This window comes from Pseudophryne corroboree, chromosome 1, assembly GCF_028390025.1.
Source record: "Pseudophryne corroboree isolate aPseCor3 chromosome 1, aPseCor3.hap2, whole genome shotgun sequence".
NCBI lineage: Eukaryota > Metazoa > Chordata > Amphibia > Anura > Myobatrachidae > Pseudophryne > Pseudophryne corroboree.
The window spans coordinates 960,425,400-960,447,747 of record NC_086444.1 but is presented as its reverse complement, the minus strand read 5'-3'; the positions used below and the strand labels follow the sequence as shown (position 1 = coordinate 960,447,747).

The following is a 22,348-nucleotide window of genomic DNA, read 5'->3' as shown; positions in this document are numbered from 1 at the left end:
AAATTACTACTCAACTATCTCTGTGTGCAGTATTTTCTGCTGTGGTGGCGTATGTGGCATAAATTATTTGAGGCCTCACATATTATATACAGCAACAGGTTTGCTATAATTACTGCCTCATATATTATATACAGCAACAGGTTTGCTATAATTACTGCCTGAGTATATATCATCATCATATCCCGGATTTCATATGCTAACTGTCCTTAATGTAATTTTGTTTATGCATTATGACTAATATTGCTACAAATTCATTTTCATGGGCATGAGATAAACTCAAATACTAAATACACGACTGATTCAGTTCACCTCTGATATACAACTCGATCGATACGGGTATTGGGATTGACTGAACGGGCAGATTAAGAAATTGCGGACATACCCCGCTGGAGATGCCCAATCTCGTCTGATCTTGGAAGCCAAGCAGTGGAGGGCCGGGTCAGTACTCGGATGGGAGACCACCCTGGAACACCTTGGTACTGCAAAATATTCTTCTGCCCGATCTAGAGTGATCCCTAATAATACCAATTGGCATTCGGTTCTGTATGACCTATGATTCAATTCTCTACGACTATTTAATCCTGAATAGGACTGCTGTAGAATAAATGATGGTCATATATTATACAGAGGTGTTACTGTTATCTCAGTAAAACCAATAGCCCAAATATTTGATCTCCGGTCCCTATTGTGGTATCGAAAACCACATTAATTGCACAAAATATAGTGTTATATTTTCGCGTAGCTACACTATCTTACGTATAACTCACTCCTACAGTTATATTTCTAATGAATTAATAAAATTATGTTTTAACAGAATTGATTAATATAATCCTCTGAATTGAGTGCTCCCACACAAGAGTCTACTTTCCAACTTTTCTTCTTTGTTGGGTTTTCTTTGTTGATAGTAAAGGAGTAGTCAGCAAGCTGGTTCTGACAATAATGCATTAACATTAAAGCCAAAGGAATGTTCAGTAGGATGGTCATGTCACTAGTTCAGATCAAACATGTATGGAACAGAACAATAATAATGATAATGGTTAATGCAAAAGAAATGATCAGGAACTATCAAGGTCATATATTTGTTATCAGTAATATAGATCAGGAATGCTGAAGACTAATGGTGTAACACCTAATATCATGACACCTACTGTACGTAGTATCAGATGCAGGCTTAAATAGGATTTTCTGTTCAAATTTGGCTACGTGATAATATCACATGACTACCAGTATACCTTGTCAGGAAAACCATGTACCTTTTCCTATTATAGTGAGCAAGACACTGACTGGAGAGGAGAAGCACCCCGAAGGTACTGTAAGTATTAGCGTTTTTTCTAAGTGGTGAATTGGAAGGATTAGTGGGCTGAAATTCTTGATGAAAGTGGCTAATGTATACCGGGGCATAACTAGGTTGGCGTGGACAGTGCTGAGCACAAATGCCTCATAGTTACAACCGACTGCATCCACCTGCAATCCCCTTTGTATGCACTGCCACCGCCAGCTGCTGTGTACCGCCTGCTGCAGTATATAATAGTAGCGGTGTGCCCTGCTCCTTCTCTGCCATGTGCACAGGTACCATTACACATTACAGCGGGCGCACTACGGCTGCCTCCCATTTGCTCCTGCCCATCTCCTGCAGTGTCTCTTGGGACTGGGAGAGACATCATAACCCAGTTCAACCCCACAGCTTCTTGCACTGAGTAGCCGCAGCATTGGGGCAGACATTGCGCTGCACAGTGCCAACAAGTCAAGCAGCCAGCAGCAGTCAGGCATCAGGAGAAGAAGCAGCAACTGGTGGGCACTGACAGAGGAAGAGGAATGAGTTTAGCAGCACTGCAGCTCCCTTGGTGGGAAGGAGAAGGAGGAGGAATAAAGATGAGATGGAGGCATGATGATGAATGAGGAGGAGGAATGATGATGATGAGGAGGAGGATGATGATGATAAGGAGGAATGATGAGAAGGGGCTTTACTGTGGCATAAACTTTATAGGGGGTTCTACTGTTGTACAATATGTATAAAGGGCTCTGCTGTCTGGTGTGTGGTGTAATGTGAATAACGGACACTACTGTGTGGTCAGGTGTATTAGGGGCTCTACTGTGCAGTGTAATGTAAATAATGGACACTGCTGTGCAGTGTAATGTGATTTGGTACTATTCTGAGGCCACACCCCTTTCCCACAAAGTCACACACTTTTTTTTGTCTATCCCTGATATGTACTGTATATGCTCCTCTTTAACTAAAACAAATCCCATTTGTGTTACTCTCTGACACTAAGCAGAGTGTGCCTATAGGTCGCCCACACTATTGCAGACTTTTGATGCTATAATCTTCCTTCTAGCATGTGCGAGACATTTTATTAATTTTATAGGTATCTTGTACTCTATAAGCATATACAGTTGTTCTCATACGTTTACATACCCTAGCAGAATTTGTGATTTTCTGGCAATTTGTCAGAGAATATGAATGATAACTCAAAAATTTTTCTTTCACTCATGGTTAGTGGTTGGGTGAAGCCATTTATTGTCAAACAACTGTGTTTACTCTTTTTAAATCATAATGACAACAGAAACTACCCAAATGATCCTGATCAAAAGTTTACATACCATGGAGATTTTGGCCTGATAACATGCACACAAGTTGCCACAAACGGGTTTGAATGGCTACTAAAGGTAACCATCCTCACCTGTGATCTGTTTGCTTGTAATCAGTGTGTGTGTAATGATCAGGATCATTTGGGTAGTTTCTGTTGTCATTATGATTTAAAAAGAGTAAACACAGTTGTTTGACAATAAATGGCTTCACCCAACCACTAACCATGAGTGAAAGAAAAGTTTGTGAGTTATCATTCATATTCTCTCTGACAAATGGCCAGAAAATCACAAATTCTGCTAGGTTATGTAAACGTATGAGCACAACTGAATATGGGCACATGCACACGATGTCACTTTGATTTCTGTACATGATAGCTGCCTCTTGCTTTATAAAGCAAAGATAGAAAAAAAACATTGCTGAAGTCTATGTCAGCTGATCAAAAAATATACTTAAAAAATAATTACTGTAAATGCAGGCTTCACTTGTCACAAAGTGTTGGCTACATTGTTATAAAACACTCTATTACAAAATAATTGCAAATATCAATCTCTATAAATACACCATAATCCATCTTAAAGAATGTTGTAGATAAATTCAGCATAGCGTGAGAGAACGAAAATACTTAACCTTGAAGTTGTTATCAAATGTCTCAAGTACAGTATCTGTGATACTGTAAGAATACCAATAACACGCAGTACAGACTTATAGGGCAGTATCCAATTACCTGCGGTCAATTAGTGGAGGTAGTTGTCTCACCTGGGTCTAACCAATTAGCCAAGAATAGCCGGCACTTATCCCTGATGCTGGCACTTATCACGGACTATGAGGCACGGAAGCATAATATGCGCTAAGTGTCCCTTATACTGCCGATATATGCCATAATACATAGGTCCACGTTTTTTGGGGGGATCTATGTATTTTCGTACAAAAAAAGTGTGTTTTTCTCACAACCTAATTGGATAGGAGTGATTAAAAAAAACTTCTAAACAGTAATGTTAGCATGTACAACTACATAACTTCTCATAGACCACTCCCATGACCAACCAGTTATTAGTGCTGGTATAGAGAAGATAATTATTTTTTTACAAAAACTGGGCATTTTGCTGTGGATGATAAGTGGATAATAAGTGGGACTCATCATCCGCAGTTTTAAGGTACATTTGGATGTATGTACTAAGCCTTGGGGAGAAATAAAGTACCAACCAAACAGCTCCTAAATGTCATTCTATAAACACAGCCTGTAACATGGCAGATAGGAGCTGACTGACTGAACTGACTTTATCTTCATCTACTTTAACTCTCTCCAAGGCTTAGTACATAGGCCCTCATTCAGTATGGATCACATTTGCAGCTTTGCAAATGCGATGCTTAGCAATGCAAATGCAAATACAAATGCATTTGCAATCACAGTACTGCTACCAGTACTGCTACCAGTGCCAGTCGCAGTCTTGGATCAAACATCGTGACATCAGCAAGTTGAGTAATCCTCAGTTTACACTACTCAGGCTGGCTGTCGCAGGGTGGTTTGCGAGGCCAAGTAAACTGTATCTCACGATGCAGTCCTTGTCTTTCTGTCCGTTTCTGGCAATGCTGGACACCCCATCCCTCCCCCCAAAAGCCTCTGCCTGTCAATCAGGCAGAATCATTCACAATACTGTGATGTGATCGCAGGACACGTTCTGCGCATGTGCAGATTCACGATTATTACATATCTACACTTGGGATCGCTAATGCGATTTATACTGAATAACTCCATAGACCCAATATACCGTAAAACTGAGTATGATGAGTCACACTTAAGGAAGATGTTAGTAAAATTATTCTAATACAGCACACACTTCTGATTGCAGGTAGAACACAGTTTATTCAAACATATGAAATATGATAATAAGACTAGTCAGATTGTTACTACTAATTACTTTGCACGTGCAGGCATATTAACTTGTATAATCTAAATACTCATGGTGCATTCTGAAAGCAATTGCTTAGACTATCAATATAGGGTCTGATTCATTATGGATCGCTATTGAGGCTGAGAAAGCGATAATCACAAATCTGCTATTGCTAAAAGTCGCATGTGAAGAGTAGAGATGAGTGGGTTCGGTTCCTCAGGATCCGAACACCCGCCCCCCCCCCCCCGAACTTCAACCATTTTACACGGTTCCGAGGCAGCCTCGGATCCTCCTGCCTTGCTCGGTTAACACGAATGCGCCCGAACGTCATCATCCCACTGTCGTATTCTCGCGAGATTCGTATTGCATATAAAGAGACACGCGTCGCCGCCATTTTCACTCATGCATTGGAGATGATAGCGAGAGGACGTGGCTGCATTCTCTCAGTTTCTGTGTTCAGTGTGCTGCAAATATCTGTGCTCAGTGTGCTGCAAATATCTGTGCTCAGTGTGCTGCAAATATCTACGTTCTCTGCCTGAAAACGCTCCATATCTGTGCTGGATTGTAGTTGTGCACAGTATATAGTAGGAGGACAGTGAAGAATTTTGCTGACCACCAGTATATATATAGCAGTACGGTACAGTAGTCCATTGCTCTACCTAAGTGTCGTCAAAGTATACAATCCATACCTGCTGACCACCAGTATATATATAGCAGTACGGTACAGTAGTCCATTGCTCTACCTCTGTGTCGTCAAGTATACAATCCATACCTGTGCTGCATTGTAGTTGTGCGCAGTATATAGTAGGAGGACAGTGCAGAATTTTGCTGACCACCAGTATATATATAGCAATACGGTACAGTAGTCCATTGTTCTACCTCTGTGTCATCAAGTATACAATCCATACCTGTGCTGCACTGCTGCATTGTAGTTGTGCACAGTATATAGTAGGACAGTGCAGAATTTTGCTGACCACCAGTATATATATAGCAGTACAGTACAGTAGTCCATTGCTCTACCTAAGTGTCGTCAAGTATACAATCCATACCTGTGCTGCATTGTAGTTGTGCGCAGTATATAGTAGGAGGACAGTGCAGAATTTTGCTGACCACCAGTATATATATATAGCAGTACGGTACAGTAGTCCATTGCTCTACCTCTGTGTTGTCAAGTATACACTCCATACCTGTGCTGCATTGTGGTTGTGCGTAGTATATAGTAGGAGGACAGTGCAGAATTTTGCTGACCACCAGTATATATATAGCAGTATGGTACAGTAGTCCATTGCTCTACCTTTGTGTCGTCAAGTATACAATCCATACCTGTGCTGGATTGTAGTTGTGCGCAGTATATAGTAGGAGGACAGTGCAGAATTTTGCTGACCACCAGTATATATATAGCAGTACGGTACAGTAGTCCATTGGCCTACCTCTGAGTCATCAAGTACACAATCCATACCTGTGCTGCATTGTAGTTGTACGCAGTATATAGTAGGAGGACAGTGCAGAAATTTGCTGACCACCAGTATATATATATATATATATATATATATATATATATAGCAGTACGGTACAGTAGGCTATTGCTATTGATATATTACTGGCATATAATTCCACACATTAAAAAATGGAGAACAAAAATGTGGAGGGTGAAATAGGGAAAGATCAAGATCCACTTCCACCTCGTGCTGAAGCTGCTGCCACTAGTAATGGCCGAGACGATTAAATGCCATCAACGTCGTCTGCTAAGGCCGATGCCCAATATCATAATAGAGAGCATGTAAAATCAAAAAAACAAAAGTTCACTAAAATGACCCAAAAATCAAAATTAAAAGTGTCTGATGAGAAGCGTAAACTTGCCAATATGCCATTTACGACACGGAGTGGCAAGGAACGGCTGAGGCCCTGGCCTATGTTCATGGCTAGTGGTTCAGCTTCACATGAGGATGGAAGCACTCATCCTCTCACTCGAAAAATTAAAAGACTTAAGCTGGCAAAAGCACAGCAAAGAACTGTGTGTTCTTCTAAATCACAAATCCCCAAGGAGAGTCCAATTGTGTTGGTTGCGATGCCTGACCTTCCCAACACTGGACGGGAAGAGGTGGCGCCTTCCACCATTTGCACGCCCCCTGCAAGTGCTGGAAGGAGAACCTGCAGTACAGTTCCTGATAGTCAAATTGAAGATGTCACTGTTGAAGTACACCAGGATGAGGATATGGGTGTTGCTGGCATGAGGAGGAAATCGACAAGGAGGATTCTGATGGTGAGGTGGTTTGTTTAAGTCAGGCACCAGGGGAGACACCTGTTGTCCGTGGGACGAATATGGCCATTGACATGCCTGGTCAAATAACAAAAAAAAATCACCTCTTCAGTGTGGAATTATTTTAACAGAAATGCGGACAACAGGTTTCAAGCCATGTGTTGCCTTTGTCAAGCTGTAATAATTAGGGGTAAGGACATTAACCACCTAGGAACATCCTCCCTTATACGTCACCTGGAGCGCATTCATCAGAAGTCATTGACAAGTTCAAAAACATTGGGTGACAGCGGAAGCAGTGCACTGACAACTAAATCCCTTCCTCTTGTAACCAAGCTCCTGCAAACCACACCACCAACTCCCTCAGTGTCAATTTCCTCCTTAGGCAGGAAAGCCAATAGTCCTGCAGGCCATATCACTGGCAAGTCTGACGAGTCCTCTCCTGCCTGGGATTCCGCCGATGCATCCTTGAGTGTAACGCCTACTGCTGCTGGCGCTGCTGTTGTTGCTGCTGGGAGTCAATCGTCATCCCAGAGGGGAAGTCGGAAGACCACTTGCACTACTTCCAGTAAGCAATTGACTGTCCAACAGTCCTTTGCGAGGAAGATGAAATATCACAGCAGTCATCCTGCTGCAAAGCGGATAATTCAGGTCTTGGCAGCTGCGGTGGTGTTAAACATGTGTCCGGTATCCACCGTTAATTCACAGGGAATTAGAGAATTGATTGAGGTACTGTGTCCCTGGTACCAAATACCATCTAGGTTCCATTTCTCTAGGCAGGCGATACCGAGAATGTACACAGACCTCAGAAAAAGAGTCACCAGTGTCCTAAAAAATGCAGTTGTACCCAATGTCCACTTAACCACGGACATGTGGACAAGTGGAGCAGGGCAGACTCAGGACTATATGACTGTGACAGCCCACTGGGTAGATGTATTGCCTCCCGCATCAAGAACAGCAGCGGCGGCACCAGTAGCAGCATCTCGCAAATGCCAACTCATTCCTAGGCAGGCTACGCTTTGTATCACCGGTTTCCATAAGAGGCACACAGCTGACAACCTCTTATGGAAACTGAGGAACATCATCGCAGAATGGCTTACCCCAATTGGACTCTCCTGGGGATTTGTGACATCGGACAATGCCACCAATATTGTGCGTGCATTACATGTGGGCAAATTCCAGCACGTCCCATGTTTTGCACATACATTGAATTTGGTGGTGCAGAATTTTAAAAAAAATGACAGGGGCTTGCAAGAGATGCTGTTGGTGGCCCAAAGAATTGCGAGCCACTTTCGGCATTCAGCCACAGCGTGCCGAAGACTGGAGCACCAGCAAACACTCCTGAACCTGCCCCGCCATCATCTGAAGCAAGAGGTGGTAACGAGGTGGATTTCAACCCTTTATATGCTTCAGAGGATGGAGGAGCAGCAAAAGGCCATTAAAGCCTTTACATCTGCCTACGATATAGGCAAAGGAGGGGGAATGCACCTGACTCAAGCGCAGTGGAGAATGATTTCAACGTTGTGCAAGGTTCTGCAACCCTTAGAACTTGCCTAGTGATGTGCACCGGACATTTTTCGGGTTTTGTGTTTTGGTTTTGGATTCGGTTCAGCGGCCGTGTTTTGGATTCGGACGCGTTTTGCCAAAACCTCCCTGAAAATTTTTTGTCGGATTCGGGTGTGTTTTGGATTCGGGTGTTTTTTTACAAAAAACCCTCAAAAACAGCTTAAATCATCGAATTTGGAGGTCATTTTGATCCCATAGTATTATTAACCTCAATAACCATAATTTCCACTCATTTTCAGTCTATTCTGAACACCTCACACCTCACAATATTATTTTTAGTCCTAAAATTTGCACTGAGGTCGCTGGATGACTAAGCTAAGCGACCCAAGTGGCCGACACAAACACCTGGCCCATCTAGGAGTGGCACTACAGTGTCAGACAGGATGGCACTTCAAAAAAATAGTCCCCAAAAAGCACATGATGCAAAGAAAAAAAGAGGCGCAATGAGGTAGCTGTTTGACTAAGCTAAGCGACCCAAGTGGCCGACACAAACACCTGGCCCATCTAGGAGTGGCACTGCAGTGTCAGACAGGATGGCACTTCAAAAAAATAATCACCAAACAGCACATGATGCAAAGAAAAAAAGAGGCGCAATGAGGTAGCTGTGTGACTAAGTTAAGCTACCCAAGTGGCCGACACAAACACCTGGCCCATCTAGGAGTGGCACTGCAGTGTCAGACAGGATGGCACTTCAAAAAAATAGTCCCCAAACAGCACATGATGCAAAGAAAAAAAGAGGCGCAATGAAGTAGCTGTGTGACTAAGCTAAGCGACCCAAGTGGCCGACACAAACACCTGGCCCATCTAGGAGTGGCACTGCAGTGTCAGACAGGATGGCACTTCAAAAAAATAGTCCCCATACAGCACATGATGCAAAGAAAAAAAGAGGCGCAATGAGGTAGCTGTGTGACTAAGCTAAGCGACCCAAGTGGCCGACACAAACACCTGGCCCATCTAGGAGTGGCACTGCAGTGTCAGACAGGATGGCACTTCAAAAAAATAGTCCCCAAACAGCACATGATGCAAAGAAAAAAAGAGGCGCAATGAGGTAGCTGTGTACTAAGCTAAGCGACCCAAGTGGCCGACACAAACACCTGGCCCATCTAGGTGTGGCACTGCAGTGTCAGACAGGATGGCACTTCAAAAAAATAGTCCCCAAACAGCACATGATGCAAAGAAAAAAAGAGGCGCAATGAGGTAGCTGTGTGACTAAGCTAAGTGACCCAAGTGGGCGACACAAACACCTGGCCCATCTAGGAGTGGCACTGCAGTGTCAGACAGGATGGCACTTCAAAAAAATAGTCCCCAAACAGCACATGATGCAAAGAAAAAAAGAGGCGCAATGAGGTAGCTGTGTGACTAAGCTAAGTGACCCAAGTGGGCGACACAAACACCTGGCCCATCTAGGAGTGGCACTGCAGTGTCAGACAGGATGGCACTTCAAAAAAATAGTCCCCAAACAGCACATGATGCAAAGAAAAAAAGAGGCGCAATGAGGTAGCTGTGTGACTAAGCTAAGCGACCCAAGTGGCCGACACAAACACCTGGCCCATCTAGGAGTGGCACTGTAGTGTCAGACAGGATGGCACTTCCAAAAATAGTCCCCAAACAGCACATGATGCAAAGAAAAATGAAAGAAAAAAGAGGTGCAGGCATCGCAACTGACACAATTGGACTCTTCTTGGGGATTTGTGATTTAGAAGAACGCACAGTTCTTTGCTGTGCTTTTGCCATCTTAACTCTTTAAAGTGTTTTAGCAGGAGGATGAGTACTTCCATCCTCAAGTGAAGCTGAACCACTAGCCTTGAACATAGGCCAGGCCCTCAGCCGTTCTTTGCCACTCAGTGTCGTAAATGGCACATTGGCAAGTTTACGCTTCTCCTCAGACGATTTTGATTTAGATTTTTGGGTCATTTTACTGAGCTTTATTTCTTTGGATTTTACATGCTCTCTACTATGACATTGGGCATCGGCCTTGGCAGACGACGTTGATGGCATTTCATCGTCTCAGCCATGACTAGTGGCAGCAGCTTCAGCACGAGGTGGAAGTGGATCTTGATCTTTCCCTATTTTACCCTCCACATTTTTGTTCTCGATTTTTTAATGTGTGGAATTATATGCCAGTAATATATCAATAGCAATGGCCTACTACTATATATACTGCGCACAACTGAAATGCACCACAGGTGCATGGATGGATAGTATACTTGACGACACAGAGGTAGGTAGAGCAGTGGCCTACTGTACCGTACTGCTATATATTATATACTGGTGGTCAGCAAACTGTGCAAAACTGAAATGCACCACAGGTATGGATGGATAGTATACTTGACGACACAGAGGTAGATAGAGCAGTGGCCTACTGTACCGTACTGCTATATAGTATATACTGGTGGTCAGCAAACTGTGCAAAACTGAAATGCACCACAGGTATGGATGCATAGTATACTTAACGACACAGAGCAAGGTAGAGCAGTGGCCTACTGTACCGTACTGCTATATAGTATATACTGGTGGTCAGCAAACTGTGCAAAACTGAAATGCACCACATGTATGGATGGATAGTATACTTGACGACACAGAGGTAGGTAGAGCAGTGGCCTACTGTACCGTACTGCTATATAGTATATACTGGTGGTCAGCAAACTGTGCAAAACTGAAATGCACCACAGGTATGGATGGATAGTATACTTGACGACACAGAGGTAGGTAGAGCAGTGGCCTACTGTACCATACTGCTATATAGTATATACTGGTGGTCAGCAAACTGTGCAAAACTGAAATGCACCACAGGTATGGATGGATAGTATACTTGACGACACAGAGGTAGGTAGAGCAGTGGCCTTCTGTACCGTACTCCTATATATTATATACTGGTGGTCAGCAAAATTATGCACTGTACTCCTCCTATATAATACTGCTGGTCCCCAGTCCCCACAATAAAGCAGTGTGAGCACAGATATATGCAGCACACTGAGCACAGTATGGAGCGTTTTTCGGGCAGACAACGTATACTGGTGGTCACTGGTCAGCAAAACTCTGCACTGTACTCCTCCTATATAATACTGCTGGTCCCCAGTCCCCACAATAAAGCAGTGTGAGCACAGATATATGCAGCACACTGAGCACAGATATGGAGCGTTTTTCAGGCAGACAACGTATACTGGTGGTCACTGGTCAGCATAACTCTGCACTGTACTCCTCCTATATAATACTGCTGGTCCCCAGTCCCCACAATAAAGCAGTGTGAGCACAGATATATGCAGCACACTGAGCACAGATATGGAGCGTTTTTCAGGCAGACAACGTATAATACTGGTAGTCACTGGTCAGCAAAACTCTGCACTGTACTCCTCCTATAATACTGCTTGTCCCCAGAATAAAGATATTTGCACTGCAGCCCCCTGAAACAAAGTGAGAGGACGCCAGCCACGTCCTCTCACTATCATTTCCAATGCACGAGTGAAAAATGGCGGGCTCCTTATATAGAATCCGAATCTCGCGAGAATCCGACAGCGGGATGATGACGTTCGGGCGCGCTCGGGTTAACCGAGCCATACGGGAGAATCCGAGTATGCCTCGGACCCGTGTAAAATGGGTGAGGTTCGGGGGGGTTAGAATTCCGAGGAACCGAACCCGCTCATCACTACTTGCCACACATGAAGTCAGTTCAGACACTGCCAGCCTGAGTCAGGTCATTCCCCTCATCAGGCTTTTGCAGAAGAAGCTGGAGTGATTGAAGGAGGAGCTAAAACGGAGCGATTCCGCTAGGCATGTGGGACTTGTGGATGGAGCCCTTAATTCGCTTCACCAGGATTTACGGGTAGTCAATCTGTTGAAATCAGAGCACTACATTTTGGCCACCAAGCTCGAGCCTAGGTTTAAAGCCTACATTGTATCTCTCTTTCCGGCAGACACAAGTGTGCAGAGGTGCAAGGACCTGCTGGTGAGTAAATTGTCAACTCAAGTGTAATGTGACCCATCAACAGCTTATCCTTCAATTTTTCCCACCACTGGGGCTGAAAGGAAAAGGAAAATATTTCCTAGCCCACCCGCTGGTGGTGATGCAGGGCAGTCAGGAGCGAAAGCTGACATCTGGTCCGGACTGAAGGACCTGCCAATGATTACTGACATGTCTACTGTCACTGCATTTGATTCTGTCACCATTGAAAGAATGGTGGAGGATTATATGAGTGACAACATCCAAGTAGGCTTGTCAGACAGTCCGTAGGTATACTGGCAGGAAAAGAGGCAATTTGGATGCTCTTGTACAAACTAGCTTTATTTTACCTAAGTTTATCCCCCCTACAGTGTGTACTCCGAAAGAGTGTTTAGTGCAGCCGGTAACTTTGTTAGCTATCGGCGTACGAGGTTACTACCACAAAATGTGGAGAAGATGATGTTCATCAAAATGAATTATAAATTCCTCCAGGAAGACCTTGACCAGCAACTGTCTCCAGAAAGTACACAGAGACCTGTGATGGTGGATTCCAGCGGGGACAAATTAATAATCTGTGAGGAGGGGGATGTACACAGTGAAAGGGGTGAGGAATCAGTGGATGTAGATGAGGTTGACAGCTTGGCTCTGTAGAGCCAGTATGTGCTAGGAGAGATTGATTGCTTCTTTTTTTGTGGGGGCCCAAACAAACCAGTCATTTCAGACCTTGTCGCTGAAATGATTGGTTTGTTAAAGTGTGCATGTCCTGTTTATACAACATAAAGGTGGGTGAGAGGGCACAAGGACAATTCCATGTGCTGTTTGGGGACTATTTTTTTAAAGTGCCATCCTGTCTGACACTTCCGTATATGTCCAATGGTACTGCCATTTAATTCCAGTGATTTTGCTGTATAATTCCTGTGATTTGGACGTAGAATTACAGTGATTTTGCTGTTTAATTCCAGTGATATTGCCATTTAATTCCAGTGATTTTGCCTTTTAATTACAGTGATTTGGACGTATAATTCCAGTGATTTGGACATATAGGGGGTAATTCCAAGTTGATCGCAGCAGGATTTTTGATAGCAATTGGGCAAAACCATGTGCACTGCAGGGGAGGCAGATATAACATGTGCAGAAAGAGTTAGATTTGGGTGGGTTATTTTATTTCTGTGCAGGGTAAATACTGGCTGCTTTATTTTTACACTGCAATTTAGATTGCAGATTGAACTCACCACACCCAAATCTAACTCTCTTTGCACATGTTATATCTGCCTCCCCTGCAGTGCACATGGTTTTGCCCAATTGCTAACAAAAATCCTGCTGCGATCAACTTGGAATTACCCCAATAATTCCAGTGATTTTTCTGTATAATTCCAGTAATTTTGCAGTATAATTCCAGTGATTTGGACGTATAATTCCAATGATTTTGCAGTATAATTCCAGTGAATTTGCCATATAATTCCAGTGATTTTGCCTTATAATTCCAGTGATTTGGGGGGTAATTCTGAGTTGATGGCAGCAGCAAGTTTGTTAGCAATTGGGCAAAACCATGTGCAATGCAGGGGGGGCAGATATAACATTTGCAGAGAGAGTTAGATTTGTGTGTGTTATTTTGTTTCTGTGCAGGGTAAATACTGGCTGCTTTATTTTTACACTGCAATTTAGAATTCAGTTTGAATACACCCATCCCAAATCTAACTCTCTCTGCACATGTTATATCTGCCCCCCTGCAGTGCACATGGTTTTGCCCAACTGCTAATAAAATTGCTGCAGCCATCAACTCAGAATTAAGCCCTTTGGCGCATAATTCCAGTGATTTTGACATATAATTTCAGTGATTTTGCTGTATAATTCCAGTGATTTTGCAGTATAATTCCAGTGATTTGGATGTATAATTCCAGTGTTTTTGGCATTTAATTCCAGTGATTTGGAAGTATAATTCCAGTAATTCCACTGGGAATTGTTTGTGTCACTTGGCTTAGTCATACAGCTACCTCATTGCACCTCTTCGACATCTTTGCATGAGGTGATGTTTGGGGCCTAGTTTTTGCAAAGTTCCATTCTGTCTGACACTGCCATAAGAGTCCAGAGATACTGCTGTATTAGTACTGCGGTACTGCCATATAAGTCCACCAATTGCAGAATTTTTGAAAAACGAGAGGGGTATGCAGGAGATGCTGTCAGTGGACCAAACAATTGCTGCACACTTTCGACATTAAGCCACTGCGTGACACTACTAGATGGGCCAGGTGGTTGTGTCGCTTAGCTTAGTCATACAGCAACCTCGGTGCACCTCTTTTTCTTCTTTGCATCATGTGCTGTTTGGGGCCTTTTGTTTTGGATATCTGCCCTCCTGTCTGCCACTGATGTGCCACTCCTAGATGGGCCAGTTGTTTGTGTTGCTTGGCTTAGTCATACAGCTAACTCATTGCACGTCTTCTACATCTTTGCATGAAGTTCTGTTTGGGGCCTAGTTTTTGAAAAGTGCCATCCTGTCTGACACTGCAGTGCTACTCCTAGATGGGCCAGGTGTTTGTGCCGCACACTTGTGTCGCTTGGCTTAGTCATACAGCAGCCTTGGTGCACTTCTTTTTCTTCTTTGCATAATGTGCTGTTTGAGGCCTTTTTTATATCTGCCATCCTGTCTGACACTGCAGTGACAGTCCTAGATGGGCCAGTTATTTGTGCCACACATTTGTGTCATTTAGCTTAGTCATACAGCCACCTCGGTGCAACCTTTTGGCCTAAAAACAATATTTTGAGGTGTGAGGTGTTCAGAATAGACTGGAAATGAGTGCAAATGAATGTTATTGAGGTTAATAATACCGTAGGATCAAAATTACCCCCAAATTCTGTGATTTTAACCATTTTTATGTTTTTTTTTTTAAATCATCCAGATCCAAAACCAAAACACGAAAGGGTGGTTTTGGCAAAACCAAGCTAAAAACAAAACACGAAAGTGGAATTAGAACCAAAACCAAAACACAAATCATGAAAAGTGCCAGCCACACATCTCTATACTTTATACAGTCAAAACTTTGACGTAAACGTCAGTATGACAGGAAAAGCTCTACCTCACCTGCCTCACCCCACCGCACATCACTGGTAGGGTTAGGGTTAAAATGCTCACAGGGATCTGTTGTTATTCTGAAAATCGGGATGCTGCTGTGGGCATTCTGACTGTTGGGGTCTCAACCCCCTACATTCCGAAACCATCCCCTTTTTTAATCATATATATCTCTAGCATTTATGTTATTTGCATTTTAACAAAATATCCTTATACAAACTGTTACCTATTTTATCAATAAAATGTCTCTATAATTAGTATGATTTTTTCTGTCCATCTACATACCTGTATTACTCTGCCATGCCAGTCCTATTCAATCAGCCTCTTATACAGTATTTTCTTCAAGTGCAACCTCATTTCCCCAGTGGCCCATTCCTCTCTTTCTTTCCTGCAAGCACTGAGCAGCAGATTTTAAATTACCAACATTTACCCGTCAGAATTCTATAAAAGCAACTTTCACTTCCTTTCTAACTTCACAATGATCAGTGATACAAATGCAACATTCAATATTCAAAAAACACTTTTCTTAAACTATTTCTAATCTTACTGGGACCCTGCAAAACAATACACAAAGATTTACACTTCAAAGATCAAAACACACTTATAGCAAAAATACAGAATGTAATGTTAATAGAATATTTGAAGTTTGAGTCCGTCTTTGTTCTTTATTTGCCATAGGATGAAAGACTATCAAGTACAATTTAATATTTTATAACTTATTTTCCACTCACTCTTTAAAGAAAAGTTTCCTATTATGTTGTACAATGAAAAGTTGTAACGTTGTGCATATTTAATTTCCTGTCAACTTATTTAAAGTTACGTATGATGTATGTTGCTGTTTTAAGAGTTTGTATGTTTATATATGTAGCTTTGTAAAACATTTCCTTTAATTATTAATCAGCCATACACAGCTACCACAGCAGTTGCACTTAGAGGTGACTTGAACATATGCCCATTTGCTTAGTGTAAAATAAGCAATTTGTATTGTGTATGCCTTCCTAAAAAGGCATGCACCTATATCCATATGGCTCATGATGCTTTGAGATACAGAATGAGTAATGTAAGTGTCTGCAAACACAGACTATGGGGTCTATTTACTAAGCCTTGGATGGAGATAAAGTGGATGGAGATAGAGTACCAGCCAAGCAGCTCCTAACTGTCATGTTACAGGTTGTGTTTGAAAAATGACAGTTAGGAGCTGCTTAGCTGGTACTCTATCTCCATCCACTTTATCTCCAACCAAGGCTTAGAAAATAGACCCCTGAGTACATTAGAGCATATTCATGTGATTCCAAATTATGGCAACAAGCATTGGAGTATACATGTCAGTAGCCAGATAACTTGACTGTGGGGGTAATTCAGAGTTGATCGCAGCAGCAAATTTGTTGGCGGTTGGGAAAAACTATCTGCACTGCAGGGGGGGGGGCAGATATAACATTTGCAGAGAGTGTTAGATTTGGGTGGGTTATATTGTTTCTGTGCAGGGTAAATACTGGCTGCTTTATTTTTACACTGCAATTTAGTTTCAGTTCGAACACACCCCACCCAAATCTAACTATCTCTGCACATGTTATATCTGCCACACCTGCAGTGCACATGGTTTTGCCCAACTGCTAACAAATTTGCTGCTGCGATCAACTCTGAATTAGGCCCTGTGTCTGAAGTTCATTACAAATGCATGCTGATGACAATGGGGGTCATTCCGACCCGATTGCTCGCTGCAGTTTATCACAGTGCAGCGATGGGGCTGGGACTGCGCATGCGCCGGTGCATGGCAGCCGTCGGTGCCTAGCGATCGCATCTGAGACAAAGGCAGTCGCTGGGCAGTAGGGGGCTGAATGGCAGCATTAAGCCGCCATTTAGGTGGAACAGTCCGGCAAATGCAGGTGTGGCCGGACCGCTGCGGGCCGGGGAGCGATGAGTAGCTCCTGGTCAGCACGCCAAAGCTGCGCTTGCCGGGAGCTACTCTTGAAGTGCAAAGGCAAGGGTCATTGCTATGCAGTGTAATGTGAATAAAATTGTGCTACTGTGTTGTGCAATTTGAATTGAAAGTACTATTACAGTATGTGACCATGTTGCTCCTTTGTGAGATCAATGTCCCTTTATAAAGTATGGGAAGTAGGGCACTAATTTATAGTTTGCAGGGGGGGTGCAGAAAACACTAGCACTGGCCCTGGCTCTGCTTAATGTGAGGAGAGGGGGAGGGTGGCTGGGTAAATGAGTACCACCACCTCTCCAGGAAAACTTTAAGCCCTGACCATGGGTGTATAGATGGGTCCTTTGGAAGCCGCTGGCACTTTAAGAATTTAATAGTGTGGGCTGGCTCCTCCCTCTATGCCCCTCCTACCAGACTCATTCTAGAAACTGTGCCCGAGGAGACGGACATACTTCGAGAGAAGGAAATACACAGATAGTGGTGAGATTCACACCAGCTCACACATAACAAAAAGGAAAGTCAAGCTAACCAAGCTGGAACAATTCAGCAATGGCTGAAACAACAATACTGAACCATGTAACAATGCAGGAATATGAACCACTGGGCAGGCGCCCAACATCCTCTACAGACTACGAGAAAATGATTTACCGGTCTATTTTCTCTTATGTCCTAGAGGATGTTGGGGTCCATTTTGTACCATGGGGATGTACCAAAGCTCCCAGTATGGGAGAGTGCTGAGGTTTCTGCAGAACAGATTGACCAAACTTTAGGTCCTCAGAGGCCAAAGTATCGAACTTTGAGAATTTAGCAAATGTGTTCGACACAGACCAAGTAGCTGCTCGGCAAAGCTATAAAGCCGAGACACCCCGAGCAGCTGCCCAGGAAGAACCCACTTTACAAGTAGAGTGGGCCTTAACAGATTTTGGGCACTGCAAGCCAGCCGTCGAATAAGCATGCAGGATAGTAAACCTGATCCAGCGAGAAATCGTCTGATTAGAAGCAGGACACCCAACCTTGTTGGGATCATAAAGGACAAATAAAGCGTCTGACTTCCTGTGACGAGGTTCTCTTCACATAAATTTTCAAAGCCCTCACCACATCCAAGGACTTTGAGGTAATTGAGGAGTCAGTAGCCACTGGCACCACAATAGGTTGTTTGATATGAAAAGCTGACACAACCTTCAGAAGAAATTGCTGATGCATTCTGAGCTCAGCCCTATCTTCATGGAAATCAAGTAAGGGCTCTTGTATGACAATGCCCCCAATTCTGACACATGTCTAGCAGATGCCAATGCCAACAGTGTGACCGTCTTCCAAGTAAGAAACTTGACATCCTTCTCCTGCAAAGGTTCGAACCAATCCGATTACAAGAACTGCAGCACCACATTAAGATCCCCAGGTGCCATAGGAGGCACAAAGGGTGGTTGGATGTGCAGAACCCCTTTCAAGAATATCTGAACCTCAGGGAGGGCAGCCAATTGTTTCTGGAAGAAAATGAACAAGGACAAAATCTGAACATTTATGGAGCCCAAGCGGAGGCCCACGTCCACACCTGTTTGCAGAAAGAGGAGAAACCATCCCAGTTGAAACTCCACCATTGGAAACTTCTTGGATTCACACCAAGAAACATACTTTTTCCAAATCTGATAATAATGTTTAGACGTAACTCCCTTCCTAGCTTTAATCAGGGTAGGAATAACCTTTTTCGGCATTCCCTTCTGAGCTAAGATCTGGCGTTCAACCTCCATGCCATCAAATGTAGCTGCGGTGAGTCTTGATAGGCGAATGGCCCCTGTTGTAGAAGGTCCTCGTGAAGAGGAAGAAGCCTCGGATCCTCCAGCAGTAATTCCAGAAGATCCACGTACCAAGCCCTCCTTGGACAGTCTGGAGCAATGAGGATTGCCTGTTCTTTTTTTAGTTTGAGAATCCTTGGGATGAGTGGAAGTGGAGGGAACACATACACTGACTGGAACACCCACGGAGTTACCAGGGCATCCACCGCCACTGCCTCTGGGTTTCTCGATCTGGAACAGTACCTTTGAAGCTTCTTGTTGAGAGGAGAGGCCATGATAGCTACCTGAGCTGATTGCTGATAGCGCCACCGTGTGCTTATCTTCCAAGAGGAGGATTCTTGTTACCTCTGACATTGCTGCTCTGCTCTTCGTTCCACCCTGTTGGTTTATGTAGGACACTGCCATTACATTGTCCAACTGAACCTGAATGGCCCAATCTTACAGAAGATGTGCCGCTTGAAGAAGGCCGTTGTATATGGCCATTAGCTCCAGGATGTTTATTGGAAGGATGGATTCCAGACTTGACCACCTTCCTTGGAAGTTTTCCCCTTGTGTGACCACACCCCAACCTCTGAGACTTGCATCCGTGGTTAGTAGGATCCAATTCTGAATCCCGAATCTGCGGCCCTCGAGTAGGTGAGAAGTTTGCAGCCAGAAGAGCAGTGTCCTTGTTGGCTCCAAATGTGACTTTGGAAGGTTCAGGATCCACCTGTGATCCTGGAGTAGTCGAGTTGAGAGAGCAAGATTCTGCAACAACCTCTCCCTGGAAGATGCTTTTATCAGCAGATCATCCAGATATGGAATTATGTTCACTCCTTGCCTGCGAGCGAGTAGCATCATCTCTGCCATGACCTTGGTGAACACCCTCAGTGCTGTGGAGAGGTCAAAATGCAGTGCCTGCAACTGATAGTGACAATCCAGCAGCTCACATTGGAGATTATCCTGGTGAGGCGGCCAGATCGGAATGTGATGGTACGCATCCTTGATATCCAGGGATACTAGGAATTCCCCCTCTTCCAGACCTGAGATCACTGCTCTCAGAGACTCCATCTTAAATGTGAATTCCCTCAAGTAGGGGTTCAATTACTTAATTTTGGCTTTACCGAACCGTCCGGTTTGGGTGCTACAAACAGGTTTGAGTAATATACCTTGTGTTTATTGTGAGGTGGACCTGGAACAATAACATTTGTTCGGACCAATTTTTTAATGGCTTCCTGCAGGATAGCACTTTCTGTCAGTGAAACTGGTAAGCCTGATTTGAAGAATCTGTGAGGTGGGAGTTCCTGAAACTTCAGTCTGTAGCCCTTGGTAACAATGTCTGTCACCCAGGGGTTTAGGCATGATTACACCCAGATGTGACTGAAATTTTTTAGTCTCTCTCCCACCTGCCCGATCTCCAGGCTGGGAGGTCCACCGTCATGCTGTAGATTTTGAGGAAGCAGAACCTGGTTTCTGTTCCTGAGAACCTGTTGGTGCAGGTTTTTTTGATTTTCCCCCACCACCCCTAAAGAAGGTGGAAGGGGATTTTGATTTTTTTTTTAATTTTGCGGCCCAAAAGGACTGCATTGTATACGTAGGATAAGATTTCCTCATCAGTGGTGCTGCTGAGGGGAGAAAGGTTGACTTGCCCACAGTTGCCGTGGAGATCCATGCATCCAATGCGTCCCCAAACAGATCCTGAACTGTGAAGGGTAGGTTCTGTACACTTTTCTTGGATTCTGCATCTGCAGTCCATTGGCGTAGCCAGAGTCCTCTGCGCACTGAAACCACCATGGAAGTAGCCCTTGCATTCAGCATGCCAAGGTCCTTCAAGGCTTCCACCATGAACCCAGCAGAATCCTGTATGTGACGCAAAAACAATCCAATGTCGCACCTATCCATAGTATCAAAGTCCTCTAGTAATGTGCCTGACCACTTTACTATGGCTTTAGAAATCCACGCGCAAGCAATAGTGGGTCTTAAAGCCACGCCTGTAGCAATGTATAGTGAGTTGAGTGTAGTCTCAATCTTGTGGTCAGCCGGCTCTTTTAGGGCGGTTGAACCTGGGACAGGTAAAACCACCTTTTTAGACAACCTAGAAACAGAAGCGTCTACTATAGATGGGTTTTCCCACTTCTTTCTATCCTCCTCAGGGGATGGGAAAGCAATGAGAATTCTTTTAGGGATCTGGAATTTTTTCTCTGGGTTTTCCCAGGATTTTTCAAATAAAGAATTTAACTCCTTAGAAGCCGTGAAGGTGAGCAAGGATTTCATATTTTCCGTAAAATAAGATTCCTGTACTTGTTCAGGAACCTTCTCAGAAATATGTAAAACATCCCTAATGGCTTCAATCATTAGCTTCACCCCCTTAGTAAGGGATGCATCACCCCCCTGCATATCCCCATCACTGTCCCCTGTATCAGAGTCGGTATCAGTATCAACTTGCATTATCTGGGCCAGTGTATGCTTTTTGGGGTATGTAGGTAGGTTAGTAGAGGAAGTAGTCGGAGCTGAATGCTGCAACGCCTCTACAGAATTTCTCAAAAACTGCATCTCTTTCTCATTATGGGACATCCTTGATGAAATCTGGGATATCATCCACCTTAATGAATCCACCAATGGGGGTTCAGATTCAGAAGGCTTGGAAAGCACATTGCAGTCTTGAGTACATGGAATAGACTCCTCTGGCGAAGATACACACTCTGCAGCACATGATACAGAGCCCTTAGACATGGTAATGTGGATATATACACTCACACACACATATACAGGAAAATGGCAGACACAGTTTGCCCCAGAGTACCTTCAGAGAGTTACCGAGTATAAGGAGCCAGCCACACAGTGCCTCTGTGGACAGTTATTATGATAAAAGCCTGGCGCTGACTAATCAACCTTAATAGGTTGAATAGTACTAACTACACTCCCCCCCCCCCCCCCCCCCCCCATCTATAACACCCTGGTACCACAGTAACTGGAGTTATGTGGGGTTCAGAGCTCCCTGTCAGGGTCCTGTTCAGCATTCTGGAGGGAGAAAATGGCATTGGTGAGTGCTGGATCCGCTCTGAGGAGAAGCCCCAGCCCCCTGTAATGGCGCGCGGCTACCTGAACAATGATTATACTAGTCTGAGGTCTCATGGTGCTAACAGCAGGATTAGCCCCTGTTAGCTATATACACCAGTGTTAGGGTGATCTTGCTGGCCCAGGAACCCCCTCAGCAGCATATACATACACATGTTGCTGAGTCTTTATAGAGCGCAGCCTGCCATAGCTGTGCTCAAACCCTTGTGCTGCCATTCCCACCAGCGACCCGCTAACCGGGCCACCGGCG

The 22,348-nt window shown here is 44.0% G+C and overlaps 1 pseudogene; it reads left to right on the top strand.

The window, feature by feature from the left end:
- The first annotated feature begins 368 nt into the window (after positions 1-368).
- LOC134945117 (5S ribosomal RNA) lies at positions 369-488 on the top strand (annotated as a pseudogene).
- Positions 489-22,348: the final 21,860 nt, after the last annotated feature.